This window comes from Bufo gargarizans, chromosome 1 (genome assembly GCF_014858855.1).
Source record: "Bufo gargarizans isolate SCDJY-AF-19 chromosome 1, ASM1485885v1, whole genome shotgun sequence".
Taxonomy (NCBI): domain Eukaryota; kingdom Metazoa; phylum Chordata; class Amphibia; order Anura; family Bufonidae; genus Bufo; species Bufo gargarizans.
The window spans coordinates 759,680,242-759,692,024 of record NC_058080.1 but is presented as its reverse complement, the minus strand read 5'-3'; the positions used below and the strand labels follow the sequence as shown (position 1 = coordinate 759,692,024).

The window sequence follows — 11,783 nt, the reverse complement described above, 5'->3', positions numbered from 1 at the left end:
ATACCTAATATGTATACTTTTTTTTTATTTATGTAAGTTTTACACAATAATATAATTTTGAAACAAAAAAAAAATCATGTTTTAGTGTCTCCATATTATGAGAGCCATAGTTTTTTCAGTTTTTGGGCGATTATCTTAGGTAGGGTCTCATTTTTTGCGTGATGAGATGACGGTTTTATTGGCACTAATTTGGGGTGCGTGTGACTTTTTGATCACCTGCTATTACACTTTTTATGATGTAAGGTGACAAAAAATGGTTTATCTAGCACAGTTTTTATTTTTAACTTTTTACGGTGTTCATCTGAGAGGTTAGGTCATGTGATAATTTTAGAGAGCCGGTCAATACCAAATATTTATACTTTTTTTTTATTTATGTAAGTTTTACACAATAACAGCTTTTTTCAAACAAAAATAATGATGTTTTAGTGTCTCCATATTCTGAGCCATAGTTTTTTTTTTTTTTGGGTGATTGTCTCAGGTAGGGGCTCATTTTCTGCGGGATGAGGTGACGTTAGATTGGTACTATTTTGGTGGGCAAACGCCTTTTTGATCACTTGCTGTTGTACTTTTTGTGATGTAAGGTGACAAAAAAATTGTTTATTTAGCAGTTTTAATTTTTTACGGTGTTCATCTGAGTGGTTAGGTCATGTGATATGTTTATAGAGCCGGTCGATACGGATGCGGCGATACCCAATATGTATACTTTTTCTCCCCCCTATTTTTTACCAATTTTTTTAACTTTATTTGGGGAAAATGAAGTTTTTGTTCATTTTTACTTTAAACTTTTAATTTTTGGGGGGGAAAACTTTACTTTTTCAACTTTTTTTCTTCACTTAATTTTTTGTCCCACTTTGGGACTTGAACTTTTGGGGGTCTAATTCTATACAGTGCATTCCAATATTTCTGTATTGGAATGCATTGGCTGTATGAGTAATACTGTGTGTATTACTCATACAGCTTCCGGGGCCTGTGAGATCCAGGGGACTGGATCTCACAGACTTTTCACCGGAAGGCAGCGCCTTCCATGCCATCGGGTCCCCCCCACAGCCCCATGGGGACCCGATGGCACCGCCGCTGCACTATAGATAGCCACAATGACCTGCGGTTTGCGGCGATCTCCGTTATGGGGGGGAGGGGGAACAGCTGAGGCGGCGATCGCTGGGCGGCGGTGAGCGGAACAACACATGACGTATCGGTACATCATGTGTCCCTAAGGGGTTAAAGTGCAATAAAGTAAAGAGTTGATGACTTTGCATAGAGGAAACCGGGGAAAATGTCCACAAACGTCCAGACTACAAAGTCCCTCTGCTGGAGGCCTCTACCAACAGGTGTGTGATACTCCACCCAACAGCTGGTGCCAGGTGGCCTCCTCCCGAAGAATAAAGCACAGTTTAATCAATGATCTGCAGATGGTATTTTTTCTAGGGAAGGGACAGCCTTCTCGCTCCAGTCGCCCTCCTGATGTCCAACCCATTTAGGTTTCCTGTAGCAGGGAATAGTAAGGCCTGAGTGTAACAAGTAGACGCAGGGGTAGGCAACCCCCGGCACTCCAGCTGTTGGGAAACTACAACTCCCATCAGGCATACTTGCTCTGCTCTTCTAAGAACTCTCATCGAAATGAATGGAGCATGCTGGGAATTGTAGTTTCACAACAGCTGGAGTGCCGAAGGTTGCTGATCCCTGTAAAGAGGATAGCCGTCTACCGGAGAGACGGGAACATTCCGATTAAATAACTTTCTGTAAAAAAAACAACACAATTATTACACTGCTCCCCGAGCCAAGAGTTTCTTGCAGTTCTTTCTGATCTCAGCTATCAGAGCTACTGAAAACTCCCAGACCTCAGACTGACGGGGAGAAGGGGTCCGCCATCACACCTCTCTGGCAGATCTGAAGGCAGAGAGAGGCCGCCCCATATACCTGACAGCCGGCGGGAGGAGGCTGACCCTTCCCTCCAACAACTACCATCTGCAGATCATAGAGTCCTGCAAACTGCGCACGGCTGTATGATAGAGATCCGTCCTTCCCGCTCCTCCGCCTCTCATGTCACATGACCATCATCATAACCCTTTCCCCACCTCTCCTCCTCTCCACTGCTGAGCCCCGACCCCTGCACTGATCACATGATGGTGACGTCACCCCAGGTCCTTTCCCACCTCTCCACTGCTGAGCTCCGCCCCCTGCACTGATCACATGATGGTGACGTCACCTCAGGTCCTTCCCCCACCTCTCCACTGCTGAGCCCCGCCCCCTGCACTGATCACATGACAGTGACGTCACCCCAGGTCCTTCCCCCACCTCTCCGCCTCTCCACTGCTGAGCTCCGCCCCCTGCACTGATCACATGATGGTGACGTCACCTCAGGTCCTTCCCCCACCTCTCCACTGCTGAGCCCCGCCCCCTGCACTGATCACATGACAGTGACGTCACCCAGGTCCTTCCCCACCTCTCCTCCTCTCTACTGCTGAGCTCCGCCCCCTGCACTGATCACATGATGGTGACGTCACCCCAGGTCCTTCAGCTCTGGCATGCAGCAGATACTGGGCAGGTCCTGGTCGGTAGTCAGGGCTCTTGTTCTCTCTGGTATCAGCCATTCCTCCAGCCTGCAGGTAAGATGAGCTGTGAGGAGACAGTGTGGTGGAGAGCTCAGACATGTCACCTCTGGAGATTCTCCTCCATTACACACAAGGAATCCTTCTCTGCTCCTCAGCTTAGTATGATGGGGGGAGTAGTAGTGGGGAGAGTGGGGGTTGTCATCATTCTGTGCTGGATGAGAGAATCTGCTCCGTATGAATGAGGGAAACACTTCCAGGAGCTTAGATACACATGGAGCTCAGAGTCTCCTCCCTCCACACACCGCACTGCCAGGAGCTTAGATACACACTGCACTGCCAGGAGCTTAGATACACACTGCACTGCCAGGAGCTTAGATACACACTGCACTGCCAGGAGCTTAGATACACACTGCACTGCCAGGAGCTTAGATACACCCGGAGCTCAGGGTTTTTCCCGTCAGTGCAGCTTTATGAGGGTCTGAGATTTGCGGGATGAGTTGTACTTTTTCTCGGCCTTATTATCGGGGACATGGGACTCACTGATTAACCTGTATTCCTTTTATTTGGAGGGAGGATGAAGAAAACCAGCAATACGAGCCTTCTCCTGAATGAGCCACCAAGGATGGACAGGAAGGAGACCAGCAGAAGAATATTAGACCTCACCTTGGAGATCATCTCCCTGCTGAGCGGAGAGGTAAACTTTTCTAGATTTCTCTCCTCTTTATTGTATTCTGTAACAAGTCAGACATCGGGAAGGAGAATCCATCATAGGAAGTGGTAGGAAGAGTCCAGGGTCCTAACGGCCTCCAGACCTTCCAAGTGATGAACGGCCTCCAGACCTTCCAAGTGATGGAGACCCTGAAGATCAGCCCCCAGTATGGTGAGTGATGTCTCATGTGACCAGTGACCAATAGTCATGTTGTAGGACCCATGAGAAGGTAAGTAGGCACGTTGTACCAGGAGAGAAGGGCTGCTGTGTGCTGCTAGTGGCGTTACAAATACATTGTTAAAAGCAGGATTTAAAATCCTAAGAACAATTACTGTTCTCTGTTGTATCTGGGGTAATCGCCAGCAGGACTGGAGACTTTCTTCGGTGCACACAGTCATATGTTAAAGGTATACAGAACTGGAGCAGGAGGTCTGAATACCGCTGGGACAGGTGGGAGCATGCTGCCCATCTGAAAGTTCACATTAGAGTTCAGAATGAGAGAATTGGTAATCTGGAGAGGAGCATGCTGCTCATTGAGGAAGCATTCAGTGGAGTAGAAATGACAGCTGGAGATAAGGGTCAGGAGGAGCAGGTAGGTAGCTGGGTCAATGTATACAGGGGGAGTAGAAAGGGATCCAAGGAAAGAGAGGCTGATCCTATTACTGTGCATCTAAGCAAAATTGCCAGGTTGGGTAATGATACAAGGGTGTCGGTCCCAGAAATGGCAACCCTAGAGGATACTGCTCTAACATCCAGGATGGGGGAGGGGGGTGCAAGTACAGGTGGGCCTGTACAGTTAGGTCTTATAAGGGATTTTATTATCAGGACGGCGGATAGTATAACTGAATGGTTTGACATCTCCCTCGTGCCAGGGTTCGGCAAGTGGTGGAACAGGCGGATATGTTACTGGGAGGAACTGGTGATGACTCAACTGTCTTGGTTCATGTTGAAACCAGATTACATGGAATTTGAGAGAGGGTCCTTAAGAATAATTTTGAAGAAGTAGGTTGCAAACTTAAAGGGGTTCTGCACTTTCAATTAACTGATGATCTATCCTCTGGATAGATCATCAGCTTCTGATCGGCGGGGGTCCGACACCCGGGACCCCCGCCGATCAGCTGTTTGAGAAGGCATCGGCGCTCCAGCAGCGCCGCGGCCTTCTCACTGTTTACCGCCGGGCCGCCCGCCCACTGACGTCACGACTTGTATCAACTAGAGTGGGCGCGTCTAAGCTCCATTCAAGTGAACAGAGCTTAGCCGCGCCCACTCTAGTTGATACAAGTCGTGACGTCAGTGGGCGGGCGGCCCGGCGGTAAACAGTGAGAAGGCAGCGGCGCTGCTGGAGCGCCGATGCCTTCTCAAACAGCTGATCGGCGGGGGTCCCGGGTGTCGGACCCCCGCCGATCAGAAGCTGATGATCTATCCAGAGGATAGATCATCAGTTAATTGAAAGTGCAGAACCCCTTTAAGGGAAGGACCTGAAAGATGGTAATCTCTGGAATACTGCCTTTGCCATATGCAACACGGGAACCACAGCGGGTCCTCAGTGAGCTAAATGCATGGCTGAAGTCCGGGTGTAGGGCAGAAGGGTTTGGGTTCTTAGAGCACTGGGTCCACTTTTTATTTGGGTACAAACTGTATTCTATGTATAATATGCCCCTTATTGGAAGGGGGTCTGCTGTGCTGGGAGATCATTCCATAGACATGTGGGGGTGAGACAGAAAATGAAGTGATAGATCGGTGACAGAGGGGTCAGAATATATTGGAGGGTGGACAATCAATTATGGGGGATTATTAAGGCAGTGGACAGGGAGATCCACATGTTACCAACCACCAATAAAAAACAGAACCTGAATGTGGAACATTAAATAGTAACTTTAAATGTGTGTTCACAAATCCAAATCTACATGCATCCTTACTACATGCGAGTAAGGAGCTCTCTACATTTCATTGGTGCAGCCTCATCCGGAACATGCAGTTCAGTTCTGGGCATCAGTTTATAGAAAGGATGCCCTGGAGCTGGGAAAAGTACCTAAAACAGCAACTAAACTGATAAGGGGTATGGAGGGTCTTAGTCATGAGGTGTCGGGGATATAAAGCAAATGGCTTTATATAAAAGGATCAAAGAAAAAAATTCAAAGGCAGTTGATCCTTGAGGTGGACATATACAGGTCCTTCTAAAAAAATTAGCATATTGTGATAAAGTTCATTATTTTCTGTAATGTACTGATAAACATTAGACTTTCATATATTTTAGATTCATTACACACAACTGAAGTAGTTCAAGCCTTTTATTGTTTTAATATTGATGATTTTGGCATACAGCTCATGAAAACCCAAATTTCCTATCTAAAAAAATTAGCATATTTCATCCGACCAATAAAAGAAAAGTGTTTTTAATACAAAAAAAGTCAACCTTCAAATAATTATGTTCAGTTCTGCACTCAATACTTGGTCGGGAATCCTTTTGCAGAAATGACTGCATCAATGCGGCGTGGCATGGAGGCAATCAGCCTGTGGCACTGCTGAGGTGTTATGGAGGCCCAGGAGGCTTCACTGCGGCGTGGCATGGAGGCAATCAGCCTGTGGCACTGCGGAGGTGTTATGGAGGCCCAGGATGCTTCGATAGCGGCGTGGCATGGAGGCAATCAGCCTGTGGCACTGCTGAGGTGTTATGGAGGCCCAGGATGCTCCGATAGCGGCCTTAAGCTCATCCAGAGTGTTGGGTCTTGCGTCTCTCAACTTTCTCTTCCCAATATCCCACAGATTCTCTATGGGGTTCAGGTCAGGAGAGTTGGCAGGCCAATTGAGCACAGTAATACCATGGTCAGTAAACCAGTTACCAGTGGTGTTGGCACTGTGAGCAGGTGCCAGGTCGTGCTGAAAAATTAAATCTTCATCTCCATAAAGCTTTTCAGCAGATGGAAGCATGAAGTGCTCCAAAATCTCCTGATAGCGGCTGCATTGACCCTGCCCTTGATAAAACACAGTGGACCAACACCAGCAGCTGACATGGCACCCCTGACCATCACTGACTGTGGGGACTTGACACTGGACTTCAGGCATTTTGGCATTTCCCTCTCCCCAGTCTTCCTCCAGATTCTGGCACCTTGATTTCCGAATGACATGCAACAGTCCAGTGCTGCTTCTCTGTAGCCCAGGCCAGGCGCTTCTGCCGCTGTTTCTGGTTCAAAAGTGGCTTGACCTGGGGAATGCGGCACCTGTAGCCCATTTCCTGCACACGCCTGTACACGGGGGCTCTGGATGTTTCTACTCCAGACTCAGTCCACTGCTTCCGCAGGTCCCCCAAGGTCTGGAATCGGTCCTTCTCCACAATCTTCCTCAGGGTCCGGTCACCTCTTCTCGTTGTGCAGCGTTTTCTGCCACACTTTTTCCTTCCCACAGACTTCCCACTGAGGGGCCTTGATACAGCACTCTGGGAACAGCCTATTCCTTCAGAAATGTCTTTCTGTGTCTTACCCTCTTGCTTGTGGGTGTCAATGATGGCCTTCTGGACAGCAGTCAGGTCGGCAGTCTTACCCATGATTGCAGTTTGGAGTAATGAACCAGGCTGGGAGTTTTTAAAAGCCTCAGGAATCTTTTGCAGGTGTTTAGAGTTAATTAGTTGATTCAGATGATTAGGTTAATAGCTCGTTTAGAGAACCTTTTCATGATATGCTAATTTTTTGAGATAGGAATTTTGGGTTTTCATGAGCTGTATGCCAAAATCATCAATATTAAAACAATAAAAGGCTTGAACTACTTCAGTTGGTGTGTAATGAATCTAAAATATATGAAAGTCTAATGTTTATCAGTACATTACAGAAAATAATGAACTTTATCACAATATGCTAATTTTTTTAGAAGGACCTGTATAACACCTCAAAACGAGTTTAATCAGTTATTTAATTATATTGTGCAATCATAAAAACAAGGTACAGGCATCTGTGCAAAAATATAAATTATTTATTATACGATAATTTAAAATACAAAGGTTAATCAACTCAATAATCTGCAAAGATACACAATGATATGCAGTACCCAAAATTCACCACTAGATAGCATCACACAAATACCAGCATATACACAGTACCTCTCAGACAGAAGAATATAATACAATCCGCCTCGACCACAATTTTTAGATATAAAAACTCAATAACGTTAATATAAGATATGAATCCTTGCTCTGCACCCAACTATGACAAATCACGGATAATGGGGTAGCAATATAAATTATCAAGCCTGGTACTGACTATAGAATGAGATTATTCCAATCAGAGAGTTTCCTCTGAAATAAATATTTAGGTATTTTATTCAGTAATAATATAATATATATAATTTTATTTTATTCAGTAATATGCATTGATACTGAATAGTGACAATATTGATGTAGCACTTTTAACAACTATATATCCGCCAACATGATGCCCGCTCGCACGTGCAAGTCTCTGCTGTTTCAAACAGCAATGCAATAATGCCGATCATGGTAATTTAAATGCTTGAGATGCCGTGATCAAGTGAGATCACGGCACCTGAATGCGCAAAAATTTAGTACTGAAGCCCCTGTGCGTCCAATCAGGACTTTAGGATTTCAGTACATGCGCTGAATGCTCCGAGTCTCTATGAAGAAATTCGGAGCATTAATGCTGCAATTCTTATTTTGGCCAATATAAGAAATGCGCAAAAGGCAAAGAAATTGTCTTTTTTTTTTTTTGCCATTATATGTCAAAATGAAAAATGTAAAACATCATTTATAAGGTCATTTATGAGCCTTAAAATGATTATAAAAAAAGTTGCAAAATATATTTAAAAATATATAAAAGTTTAAATCACCCCCCATTCCGTATAATAACCCCCCCCCCCCCCACCTAAATAACAATAAATATAAACATCCTGGGTATCACTGAGACCGAAAACGCCTATAATATAAAAAATTCAATAAAATCCAATACGGCGAATGGTGTAACGGAAAAAAAGGGTCAAAATGGACGATTTGCCATTTTTTCATTGCTTCTCTTACCCAAAAAAATTAAATAAAATGAGATCCAAAAGTCATGCACACTCCAAAATGGTATCAATAAAAACTAAGAATTGTCCCACAAGAAATGAGCCTCTAAAGCTCAGTAGACATAAGTATAAAAAAGTTATGGGGGTCAGAATATGGTCATGTAAAAAAAAAAAAAAGTCTCAAAGTTTAAATGTATTTTTACACTATTTACATATAAAAAACCTATACATATGGGGTATCGTTGTAATCCTACTGACCCAGATAATGACGGGCATAGGTCAGTTTTGCCATAAACAAAACCCGTAAAACAGTGGAGGGATTGCGTTTTTTTTTCCATTTCCACCCTATTTGGAAATTTTTTTTTTATTCTAGCTTCCCACTACATTTTATGCCATAATTAATGGTGGCATTAGAAAGTACAACTTGTTCTGCAAAAAATAAGCCCTCATATATCTATCTGACTGGAAATATAAAAACGTTATGGCTCACGGAAAATAGGGAAGAAAAATGAAAACGCAAAAATGAAAAAAATAAATTCCGGTGTCTAAAGGGTTAATAATACGTAACAATATAAAACTATACATATGTCTTATTGATTTTCTTATACAAAACTAATGTCGATTATAAGCGTATATAGACATCACAGATTTTCGGCTTCATTAATAAACACCAAACTGTAGAGGTAATTAGCACCAGCTGCATCTAGAGACCACCCTTATCTCCTGTCATAAATCCATAAGGAGACAAGAAGGCCTCTGTTCAGACTGGTGCATCCATGAGAAGAAATCTTATTAACGGTGACTTTTCCATGAACTTCTCTCGGCCATCTTTAAAATACATACATATAACAATATGGCCTCTTATAGTTATATATAATCAAATCCACTATAACTAGGATACTTAGATAAATGTTTTATACACTTATGAAAAAGCACAACAGAGGAAAGATTTGAAAAAATAATGTTTTTTCATAATCTTGCATAGAGGCGTCTATGACGGGACATGTTTAACCTATATGTATAAATGTGCCACAAGCCAGGCACTCCCATTCTCAGCTCTGAGGATGGGAGTGGTAGTGATTCTGGCTGCAACAGTTGTTCACAATGGCAGTTCTCACACTGATGCTCCCTGGGGCCACGGCAGTGATAGGAGGGCTCACCCTTTGTTCCCTCAGGTCACACCCTGAGGTTGGGAGTCCTGCTTGATGGTAGTTGGGGTCCCCTTGCTATTGTGAGTTTGATGTGAGTGCATGACCGAATATGTAGGTGCAGTGGCCGGCGAATGGAGCAGGAATCAGTACCCGGGCCAGTTGTAGAAAATAAACAAGTCTCTCATTACTGAATTGTAAAATGAGGGTTCCAGTGCATCCAACGGTACCAAACAAAGTTCCCAACAATATGTAAAGCCTCATTCACACGTCAGGGTTCGGTCAGTGATTGTGAGCCAAAACCAGGTGCGGCTCTAAATACAGAACAGGCGCCGATCTTTCCCTTATACCTTATGTCTGTGGAGGCTCCAATCCTGGTTTTAGCTCAGAGGCAGAAAGAGAATTTGTGGGAAGCTTGGCTGCGAGTTGAATTATATCACCTTCAGACCGTGTTCACACCATAGTTAGAGCAGCGGTTAGGACCCCTTGCCATACTGAGAACCGTGACGTGGTGCATGATGGGCTCCGATATATCCATGACTGGAATATATTGGCTAAAGTCTCAGCTTTTAATACCTTTATTCATGTCTTGCCAGCATAGTCAGTGTTATATCTGTTTGGTGCATTCTCTCTGTGTGTTAGCTATGTAACTAGTTGACCAGCTATATAGACATCTAGAAGATGACAATAGGAGGAAAGCTCATGGCTACCTTATTAATCGGTCATACTGCCTGGTTGGGTTGATCCTGCTAATTAAAATGACTTCCCGCGTTCATGAGAACAAAGACGTTTATTATTTATGCAAACGAGGTCTTCAGTGCACAGAGGGGCGGAAATACTGCACTAAATTTTTCACAAGACAAGTATTATTTAAGTTAGCAGGGTCATCCCTACCAGCCAGTATACCTGGAGTAGTAGTATTGAGCCTGCTGACAGATCTTCTGTAAGGATTGTTTTCCTCTTCATCCACAGGAGTACACAATAGTGAAGAAGACATCGGGGGACTGTGTGACTCCCATCATCCATCTCCAGGAGTCAGGAGGGCGGAGCAGGACCCCTCACCCCATCACAGAGCCTCCCCCTCACCCCCTGATACATGAGCAGAAGATCCTAGAACTCACCCACAAGATGATGGAGCTGCTGACTGGAGAGGTGACACTGCTGGGAATGCTGGGAAATTCTCCAGTAACAGCACTGGAGGGGTCTGGGTGATGACGGTGTCATTGTGTTGTCAGGTTCCTATAAGGTGTCAGGATGTCACTGTCTATTTCTCCATGAAGGAGTGGGAGTATATAGAAGGACACAAGGATCTGTACAAGGAGGCCATGATGGAGGAGCACCAGCCTCTTATATCACAAGGTAAGAGCCGTCATGTGCAGTGTATACACGTGTGTGCAGTGACATGTAATGGAGGAGCACCAGCCTCTTATATCACAAGGTAAGAGCCGTCATGTGCAGTGTATACACGTGTGTGCAGTGACATGTAATGGAGGAGCACCAGCCTCTTATATTATAAGATAAGAGCTGTCATGCAGTATACACACACGTGTGCATGTAATAGAGGAGCTACACAAATCTACAGGCTCCTTTAACATCATGTTAGGGCCCTGCATTTGCCTTAGAAGTTAAACCTAATCATAGGGCTTTATTCACCTGACAGATAGTAAATAGGTGTCGTATTGGCACTGCAATATTCGTGTAGACTGCTTAATGATGACATCATGCACCAGACCACCGCAGCAGGACGCATGTGTTACTGTGAGCTTAGGCAATTGCAACTTATCAGGGACATGTGTCGAGTTCTCCGGCCTCTCAAAGCTACCGCCAGATGTGAGAGTAGAGAAAACATGGAGATCAACTAGGTCATCCCTGATCTTGATTTTGGAGCAAAAGCTCATACTGATTCCACAAGAGATGTTGAAAGTAGAACAGCTTACACCTCTTGATCACCGCCCTGTAGCTGTTGAGGACCCACATGGATGAAGTTGCATGGAGAAGGAAGGTGGAGGATGAGGAGCTACGACTGGTGGGGGAGGATGTTTAGGAGAAGTTTCTGGTGCAGGGGGAAAAGGAGATTTTTGTATAACTTACCAGTTAAATCTTTCTCTCTCTTTATTGGGGGACACAGGAACCCTGGGTATAGCTATGTCCTCTAGGAGGCTTTGACACTAGTAAAAGCTGTTAGCTCCTCCCCTGGGAGCTATACCACCTCCAGCCTGGAGAGAGAGCTGCAGTTTGTTTACAAGCAGTAGGAGAAGCAAGCCAACCAAAGAAAAACACGTGGAAAACCAACCATGTCAAAGAACCCAACGGGGTTCAAACCAGCAACAGCCACAACAGTGGCCGGACAATAATACTGGGTGGGTG

At 44.6% G+C, this 11,783-nt stretch overlaps 1 long non-coding RNA gene across 1 annotated transcript; it reads left to right on the top strand.

The window, feature by feature from the left end:
• Positions 1 to 2,548: 2,548 nt before the first annotated feature.
• LOC122938320 lies at positions 2,549 to 10,429 on the top strand. Its single transcript, XR_006390003.1, has 3 exons — positions 2,549 to 2,606; positions 3,122 to 3,246; positions 10,389 to 10,429. It is a non-coding gene; the product is annotated as an uncharacterized LOC122938320 (long non-coding RNA).
• Positions 10,430 to 11,783: the final 1,354 nt, after the last annotated feature.